The sequence below is a fragment of the Anoplolepis gracilipes genome, unplaced genomic scaffold (assembly GCF_047496725.1).
Source record: "Anoplolepis gracilipes unplaced genomic scaffold, ASM4749672v1 Contig18, whole genome shotgun sequence".
Lineage (NCBI taxonomy): Eukaryota > Metazoa > Arthropoda > Insecta > Hymenoptera > Formicidae > Anoplolepis > Anoplolepis gracilipes.
Window position 1 is genome coordinate 2,088,815 of NW_027328669.1, and position 10,116 is coordinate 2,098,930.

The window sequence follows — 10,116 nt, forward strand, 5'->3', positions numbered from 1 at the left end:
CTGGCGATCATCCAGATCTGGCCCATGTCTTCCCATATGCCGAACGAGGCGGTTAACTATAATTCTCTCGAGAATTTTACCCGCCTCGTCCAAAAAGCATATCGGCCGGAACGACGAGGGCGTAACAGCGTCCTTGCCCTCCTTATGGAAAAGGATCACATTGGCCCTCTTCCATTGTGGGGGAAACTCGCCTGTGCGCAATGCGGCATTGCACACACGCGCCAGTATTGGCGCTATTTCTTCATAGGCCAGGGCCCAGACCTTGCGGGGAATGTCGTCCGGTCCCGGGGCCTTATTACCCCGGAATCTTTTCCGGCACTCCTCTAGCTCCTCGCTCGTCACCTCAAGCTGCGGACTTTATTCCAGAGCTATGGTTCCCCTCTCTGTTGTCGGGAGAGGAAATACGTTGCCGACACGTGTCCCGGGGTCATCCGGGAATAATGTGCTGACGGCTCGTTCCAAAATATCCGGAGCTAAGGTGGCTGTCGCGGACGGGATCCGATAGCGCACAAAGCTAATTGGCCAATGAACAATTGAACCTTCTGATTGGCTAACCGTGTTGGTTACCCTAGGCATCGGTCAATATGTGTGGTTGTGTGCTATCGGGATGTGTGCTAACGGGACCCTCCGGCTGTCGCTGGGGGCTGTTGTGTCGAAACTTTTTCAACTATTTGATACAGGCGTCTTCAAATATCTTCATCCAAAAGAGCGAGGAGCTCTTCCCAGGCCCTGGCCTTGGACCTCCTGATGGCAGCCCGCATGAGGTCCCGCTTATCGCGGTAGACGTTATATCTGTGTCACAACCTCTCTCGGCCTGTTTCTCCTCTTGGCCCGAGAGTACTCCTGCTTGTTGCGGACCGAGGAGTGATGCAATCGCTCAATCTCCTCGGTCCACCAATAGGCGGGCTTTTTGGTCTCAGGGCCGGTCCTGACCCGGGACATCGACACGTTGCACGCGTCAGTCATGATGCCCTGGAGTCGTTCCATCTCCAACTGGAGGTCCGACCCCTCGGCCGGTCTCTCGAGCTAAGTAGCCGAGAGAAATATGGCCATCAGGAGGTCCTCGTCCACAAGATTGTGGATGGACCACAGCGGAGAGAGTATCCATGCCGCCTGGCGGTGGCGAGTGAACACCTGTGAAGGGACTACCCCCGAGCGGAACTCTACGTGTCTGTCATCAGACAACGATTCCCGCTCGAGGATGACCCTCTATTCGCTTGCATTTCGCAGGGCGGAGGGAGTGACCCACGTTAGGTTGTGACCGAACCGTTCAAATTTATTGGTCCCCTATAGGGCCTATTAAGACGCTCTACCCGAGCACACCTCAAAGACCTACACTACATCTCTCTCATCTGAATTGCAGGCCATGGTCGTCATCCACTTTAACCGCCAAGTGGAAAGGTAAGTATTTTTCGGGTCAATACTCGACCCGAGCTTCTTCGAATGAACTAATTCTGACCGGATTTTTCCGAAATATCCAGGTTTTCTGCAGCTCCACAGCTTCACGATCCTCCAGCCTCAGCCTTCGCGTCTACGGCACCGCTACTCGATCCACGGTCCGCTCAATGTCAGATCAAGAAAGGCAATTGACGAAGTAAGTATTCAACAAGGTAAGTATTGAATTGAATTGAAATATTTTACTTCTTCTTCTTTTCCTTTCTTTATCGTGCAACGATTCTACAAAAAGTCTTTCCGTGTTATGCGTATTTCAATTTACAAAATTAACCGCTTTGTACGGAGACAGGATCGGGTTACAATTTACGAACCGACCAGCTTCTATTAAGAACGACTGATTCTAACGACCGACTGACCTCGAGGCCAGTCCGCTCTCGCCTTTTATAGGAGTGATTTCCCCTTTTTCGACTTCCGCGTGCGCGCCATCTAATGTTTTTGCGTAGGTCGACTTTAGCCAGGTCGAGTTTGACCAATTCAAGTCTGCTCAGGTTGATCAAAGCAGCGCTGGTCCTCGCTTGTCCAAACGTCCAACGATCGCATGCCGACTCCAGGCACCTTGTGCCAGAAAACAGCACCGCTCGCGCACGATACCCCGACGTCCACCCGGATCATTCGCACTATCAGCGCGATGCCAAACGTCGTTCTGCTGCCACTGCTTTATCCAATCGCAGCCGTACCGCATATTCTATGTTAACCCGATCAAACTTACAAATCCCATTGCTTGGGTTATCGTCTCGTTAACACATGGATATATGTACCATCCTCATTTAATTTAATATTAAGAATAAACACAAAAAAAAGAACCGGTACTGATAACTAAAATAACCTTTTTGATAATGTTTTAACGCACCTACAATTTACTTAATTAATAAACTCAAAATAGTGTCTTGTCAAAATCAGATATAAATGTATGAGTAACCAAACGCAACTTATTTTAGCAAAACAGAATTCAGCATAAGGCCATGTCCAGAGTACAAAAGAAAATAACTTTAACATATATGCGTCTTAGTTTCTAAACGCATCGCAGATAACAAAACTTGATACCAGATCGGGTCGAAATCCAACAGCGGCACAACAATAGTAAACAAAAACTAAAAATCGAACTCGGTCTTTCACACTTACAATTTTAGTTAAATAGTTAAGTCGGCTTAATGCCCTGTTATAACAACGTTAATCATCAAACGCAAATTGTCTTTATTAAAAAATTAAAAAACAAAGTTTGGCATAGGGCCATGTCAAAAAAGAACAAAATATAGATATCATCGATGCCTTCATAAACCAGAAAATAAAACTTATTTGAACAAAATCAAATCGCATGTCGCCAACCAGCACTCGCCTCTCACTCCGTGGTTCGCGCGCCCACTACTCCACTCGCTGCAATACCAACTTGCGGTCGTCGGTCCAGGTCGACGTCCCCTGCTAGCTCTCGGTCAGGGTCGGCCAGGTCCACTATGGATTCTCCGCCCCGCGGAAAAAGGTGCTCACGCCACCGGTATTTAGCAACCGGTCGTTTGCTGCCGCCCACTCTTCTACCAAACGCCCGCAGAGATTTGTGCTGGCGGACCATGCTGAAGACCATGCGTTGAAGTTCCCAGCGTGAGGGTCGGCCAGGAGCGGCTGTACCGGACCAACCAGTCCGTTAATGTGTCCAGCCGCTCCCTGAATTCCCCCAGAGGGAGAGGCAAGTACACCCCCATCCCCTCCCTTGACCGCCATCTTGTCGTGGTGGGAAGGCTCACCCGAAGACATTTTGGGTGCCCAGAGCGGTCAGTACGAAGTCCTCGGACTTTACAATTGCTCCCCAAGTTCTGGGAAGTGCTCCCCAGTCTCGGGGGGGCTCCTCCTGGGGTGGAAGAGTTCTTCGCATTTTGGGAGGACGGGGCCCACTTCCCCGCAAAGGCAACCCTCTTCGGAGGGGACCCGTATGTGGTAAGGGACGGCAACCCGAAATTTAAACGCCCGGTGGCACGGCACCGTTAAAAAAAGACATTGCACGGGGCTGCTGCTCCAGTCTTTCCCGCCGAGCATGGGGTTCAGCCCTTTTCAGAGCTCCCTTTTCGGGGCCACGGAGGGGATGTGGGTGCCGTTCCTCCTTGTGCCTGGGGCCGGGACGGCAGCGCGGGATCTTCTGCGTCGTCGTTCGCGGTCTGGCATGGGGGAAGACAGCGTCCCACAGTAGGGTGAGAGACCCTTTGTTTCTGTGCAAACGGCGGAAGGACGTGGCCCTCTCTGTACGCGCACAGAGGCGGGGTGAATGTTGCCGGGCCACTCAGACGTATTCTGAGCTCAGGCCGGTAACAGTGCCTTAGGGTGCTAGTGGAGAGCCTTGGCTCTCTCGTCTCAGCGTCCCTGAGGAGGGCCGCCTCCCGGGCCACTCGAACGTATTCTGAGCTCGGGCCGGGGAGCGGCGGGTGGGCCGTGTGCGCGCCGAGGGAGCTTACTCCGGAGGTGCAGCATCGGCCTGCCGCCGGGGCCGCTCGGACATATTCTGAGGCAGGGCCCGGCGGCGCGATGGGTGCCACCGGCGGTGCATCGCGACCGTTCCCCTTTCCAAAGCGGTGCACCGCCGGTGCCCTCCTCGAGGATTGTCGAGGAGAGGGTGTTAACACGGTATGCTGGTCGCCACGGCGGGTAAGGCGGAGTAGGGGAGCAGCTGCTCTGTCCTAACCGTCCGTGGGGCCCCCCGGGTGGCGCCGCCCCTTGCAGTGTCCGTGAGGTCAGACACAGAACCCCTGAAAGCCCATGAGGGCGTCAAAACCCCATGGGTCAGTAAGGGGCTGGGATCCAGTGCCGGTGCTGTCTTTGGCCGCCGGCCCGTGGTGTATCTCGACCCCCCCGGGGAAACTTGGGGCCCCTCGTCGGGAGCGTTACGAGTCATGTTTCGGGGCGCTTTCGACGGCGGTGAAGGTATACCCTGGTCGAGGGAGCTGCAAGGGGAAAGTGGGATTATTTTCAAATGGACCCATCAATAAATAATATTATAAATAAAAAAAATAATAACAACGAGGAGGGAAAAAACGCTGGGGAAAGGATCTGGTCGCGGTCCACCTGTCCGTTGCGTTCGGGCGATATATCCGAAGATTCCTCTTCGGTTAGGATGACCCTTAAGCCAACGCGTCCACGTCAGGTTCCCTACAGGAGCAGTGCGAGGTTAGCCTCTGCAACAAACAGAGAACACGTGGTTAGGATGGAGAAGTTGCGCATCACTAGGATTGAAGATGTCAACTTCCGACTCCCCCTCACCCGTCGGAAGGAAACCGAAGGGACGATGGAGAACCCACTTCCAAGCACGAGTGGGATGAGGCATGACCCTTCTCCATCCCCGTTGATGAGTGCAAAGGACAGCGAGGCCAGGCCAGCTGCGGAAGATTTTTCTGCACGTGTGCTGGGATAAAACCATTCCTGGCTCAAGAAGGAGAGGACTTCCGCTCATGATGAGAATATGGAGGCAGACTCCATAGATGGCGAGGAGATCCGCGATAAGATCGCAGAGGAGAATGACAATATTTCTGTCACCAGTTCGATGGCAGAAAATATAGTCGAGGAGCAAAAGGAGAAACGGGGCAAAGGCCATCAACCGGTCATCGGCAAACACGTCGGAAGGCGCCAAAAAAAGAAGGAAGCTTGAAGACGCAGAAAAGAAGAGAAGAGAGATAGAAGGGCGGCAGAGTCGCTGCTTCCGGATCCTTCTAAATCAGCGAGGTGGAAACGTCTCCTCAACGATGAAAAGAAGATGGAAGAGTTGCTCTTGCTGGAATCCACCGAGGTAATTGCGGCGCAACTCATGGAGCATTCCACCATCCTATATAAGGTGGCGGACTGCTCCAACGGAATGAAAGGGTCTCTGGTCAGGAAGGTCAAAGACACTGTAGTCCTGCTGAGAGCAGCTACAACAGTTATGGCCAGACAAATCAGGGAGGAAGAGAACCCTGAGCTTAAAGAATTCCGTAAGAAACTGACAAAGCTCCGGGAGGAAAATGCGGAGTTGAAAAGGGAGGTGCGAACTAGAAAGCTCCTCCTCCTCCCCTTGTATTTTTACCCGCCCCATACTCTTCCTCATCTAGGGACATTACCCAAGAACACAAGAAGGAAGAGGCTGGTGGTGAGGTCGGATGAGGAGGATTATCGGAATCCGACCTCTCCTTGTTTAGCGGGAGGGACTGCCCCCTCTCCCCTTCCTATACAGGGGGAGGAGGATATAAGGGAGGATATGAAGATGAACACAGCAGTCCCCCCGGCAAGGACAGGTCCCGTAAGACAGGCGGGATCGACGATCAAAGGGGTACCGCGGCCATCGAAGGCCTTCCCTCTGAACCTGCCCGAGGAGCTGAGGGCAAAATATAATGAGCTGATGGACCAAAAGGATGCAGTTCTAGCACTCCTGGATCCCATCGCGAAGCAGATGGAGATGCTAAGGCTCTCTGGAGCGGTGGTTGCTCCAAAAAAGCTTGTTCCGGCTCCGCTTCCTGTCCCGTCTACCGCTGGAGAGGAGGCTAAGGCCTCTAATCCCCGGGGAAGACAAGAGCAGAATCACGTGGGACCCGCTCCCACGGCCCCTGACGCAAAAACGGAGGGACCGCGAGAGGGTGGAAAGAGGAGGAGGAAAGGGGAAAAGGCCCGCGGAGGGCAAGAGCCACTGAAAGCGGGACCCCAGCCGCCTCCCAAAGGGAAAGGAGAAGCTACCTTCTCCAAACCCAAAAGGGGCCGACAGGGCCCTGTCGAAGGGCAGACACAAGCCCTCAAGGGTAAGGCAAAACCCACCGAAAAGACAACACTTTCGCCTCCCCCGTTCACAGGGAAAAAGGAGACATGGTCGGAGGTGGTAGAGCGTAAAGCTCGCAAAAAAACCACCAAAGAAGGTGACAATCGGGCTCCGGCAACCACGAATGTTAAGGCGAAGGCGAAGGAGCCAGGCAATAAACCACAGGGCCCTCAACCTAAGCCTGCGACGTCCAATCCTCCCTCCCAACCAAAAAAGAGGGAAAAATGAACGTAGGAGAGTCCCCCGTACAACTGCGATGGTGCTTACATGCCCATCCGGCCAATACAAGGAGAATCTGAGACTGGCGATGGACAGTATAGACCTCGCCAGTCTCAAAATTAATGGCCTGAAGGCCAGAAAGGCAGTTACCGGTGTCCAACTATTTGAGGTTGGGGGTCCGGACAACAAAAAGAAGGCGGATGCGTTGGCGAGCCGAATGCGAGAGGTCCTCGCGGATAAAGAGGGGGTGATAAGAGGGGGAATCCCTCGAGCAGAGGGTACTAAGGAAAGGCTCTAAAAAAAAGCCCGAGATACCCCCCTGCCGAAAGATGATGGGGAGGGTACGCAGATAGAGGCAGAGCCGGAGGAGCTTGATCACCCAAAATAAATGGCGGTCAGGTTCCTCCAAGCTAACCTAAACCACGCCAGTCAGGCACAGAATCTCTTTTATCAGAGCCTGGCTGAGCGTGGCATCGGGCTGGCCATTGTTGCTGAGCCCTATAAGATCCCAGCAAAGCTTACGTGGCTGGGGAATGCAAAAGGCACGGCGGCAATCGAGGTTGGTGCTGCAACAAATAACACCCCCCCCTCTCAAATGTATTGGAAAGAGGAACGGATATGTTGCAGCAAAGTGGGGGTCCACAACAATAGTTAGTTGCTATTTCCCCCCTAGTTGAAGTCCTGCTCAGTTTGACTCACTCCTTGAACAGGTGGGGGATGTTGTCAGAAACATACTCCCTGCCGATCCACTCATAATAGCTGAAGATTTTAACGTCAAGTCTCTGGCACTGGGTGAGTCGAGGCAGGACACCAGGGGAACTACCCTGGTGAGGTGGGTGAATTCGCTCGGCCTTCACGTTATTAACGAAGGCCGAGTGAGCACATGTGTCCGGCCCCAAGAGGAGTCGATCGTGGATATAACGATCGGCTCCGAGGTGGCCAAGAGGATGGTGCGGGGATGGCGCGTGGTGGGTGACTCGAGAGGGGAAACCCTTTCGGACCACCAATACATTGAATTTGTTCTGGACGCCGTGCATCACTGGGTACATCACCCACCTCGAGGCGGGGACACAGGTAGGTGGACCCTCACAAAGCTGGAACCTAAGAAACTAGAAGAGGCCTTAATGACCATTTCGTGGGGTATCCCGGAGGGAGAGGAAAGGCGGGACATTAACCTGGAAGTGGAATGGTTGCGGGGCGTTATGCGCGAAGTCTGCGACGCAGCCATGCCACGCGCCAGGGTCCTCCGCCCACGTCACGCCGTCTATTGGTGGACGGAGGAAATAGCGCAATTAAGGCGCTCCTCTGTCCAGGCGCGACGCACCCTTTTTCGTATTCCCAGAAGAAGAAACCCGGAGATCCGAGAGGAGGCCTTGGCTGCCTATAGGGCCGCAAGATGCGCCCTTAGCGCCACTATCAGGAAGTCCAGGGCCAGTTGTTGGGATGAGCTACTGTCATCCCTCAACACGGACCCATGGGGGCGTCCATACAGAATAGTTCTGAATAAGTATAGGAACTGGACACGCCCCCCGTCACGGAATCCCTGGATACTCCCGTCCTCAGGAATGTTGTGGACACCCTCTTCCCGCTAGTGGTTTAGGAGTCCACACTCAACTGGGGTCCCGGCCTGGGGGGACCTTATGAACTAGAGGAGGACGAGGAGATATCCAGCAACGAACTTCAGCGCGCCGTCAAAAGAATAGGATCAGGAAAAGCTCCTGGCCCTGACGGCGTGCTTGGAAAGATATGGGTCTGGGCACTGGACTTTCTGGGAGAACGTCTGAGGTACATATTTAATAAATGCCTCAGACATGGCGCTTTCCCCCAGCATTGGAAGCAGGCTAAATTGGTCCTGCTCCCCAAGGAAGGCAAGGAAGAAGAAACCCCGTCGGCATATAGACCAATATGCCTGCTGGACGAGGTCAGCAAGATCTTTGAGAGGATCATTGCAAACCGACTTGTTCGACATATATCCCGAGAGGGTGGTCTCCACGAGGAGCAATATGGCTTCCGCGAGGGACGTTCGACTGTGGATGCGATTAGTCGTGTTACGTCCCTCACGGAGGAAACCGTGGAAGGGGGCGGGGTGGCACTTGCGGTATTACTAGATATCGCAAACGCCTTCAACACCCTGCCCTGGGATAGAGTAATGGATGCCTTGTTGCGATACAGGGTCCCTCCCTACCTTGTGGAGATCATCAGACAATATTTCCGGGATAGGAGCCTGGAGTTCGTCACACAAGACGGACTTCAATGCCGACGGGAAATTCGATGCGGGGTTCCGCAGGGGTCAGTCTTAGGACCCCTACTGTGGAATCTCACATACAACCGAGTCCTTTGCCTTCCTCTCCCTCGTGGCTGCCACGCCATCTGCTATGCAGACGACACATTAGTGGTGGCCGCGGGGAGCAGCTGGGGGATACAGCAGCCAAGGCCGAGACAGCGGTGGCAGCCGTGGTACGAAGCATCACTGGTATGGGTCTTAGAGTGGCGGCTCAAAAAACCGAGGCTCTTTACTTTCACAGTAAATCCTCTGGGAAACCGCCAAGGACTCATATCCGGGTGGGAGGTACTTCTAGTAGAGTCCGCCGTATATACATGGACACCGTAAATGCGGTGGCCCTGTATGAATGCCCAATATAGGCGACGGATCTCGCGGCCATGCGTTATGCAAAGGACAAGTTCCGACGCATACAGCGCAGCATGGCCGTGAGGGTGATAAGGGCCTACCGCACGGTGTCCCATGCGGCGGCCACGGTCCTGGCGGGTTCGCCCCCCTTGGAGTTCCTGGCCGCAATGTACGCGGAGCGGTATAATTGGGAAAGGGGGCTCAGGAGGGGTCATAGCCCTCTACCAGCCAGGGTCAAGAAGACCATCCAGATCCACGCCCAGCGGTCTATGGTGGAGAGATGGAGTGCCCACCTATCTGACCCGAAGACTGCGGGTTAAAGAACCCGTGTTGAGGCCGTCCGGCCCTGTCTACAAGAATGGTTAGACAGGGCCCGAGGTGAGGTATCCTTTAGGATGACACAGGTGCTCACCGGGCATGGGTGCTTTGGTGAGTACCTGTGTCGAATCGGCAAGGAAGGTACCACGGCCTGCCACCATTGTGAGGAGGTGAGAGACACGGCGCGGCACACGCTGGAGAAGTGTCCGGCATGGGACATGCTGCGCCGTGATCTCTGTTCAATGGTTGGCAACGACCTCTCGTTGCCAACCATGGTTACGAAGATGTTAGGTGATGAGAGATCCTGGAAGGCGATCGCCTTCTTCTGCGAACAAGTTATGACGCAGAAGGAGGGGGCCGAGCGCATACGCCGACAAGAAGAGGTGGCGGCAGAAACGGCGATTGCGGCCGCTGCAGCGGCTGTTGTAGATGACAGCAGCGAGGAGGAACAGGAGAAGGAGAGTGACTCCGATGGGAGCTTGGGTCCCTCCTCGCATCGGCTACCCCCACTGACAATGGAGCTACAGCCTTGACGAGCAATTGAGGGGGGACAATCCAGTCGCCCTCTCCTCAAAGGAGAAGATGACATTAGAGGGGAGCATGGTTGGGGATTGGATGTCTCCACCAAGTGCTCCCCTCCCCCTTATTAGCCCCCCTAGTAACAAACAGGATGGCGAGGAGGTAATAAAATCCCCCCTCATGGTCGCTAAACGCGAATGAGAGAATTAAAAGA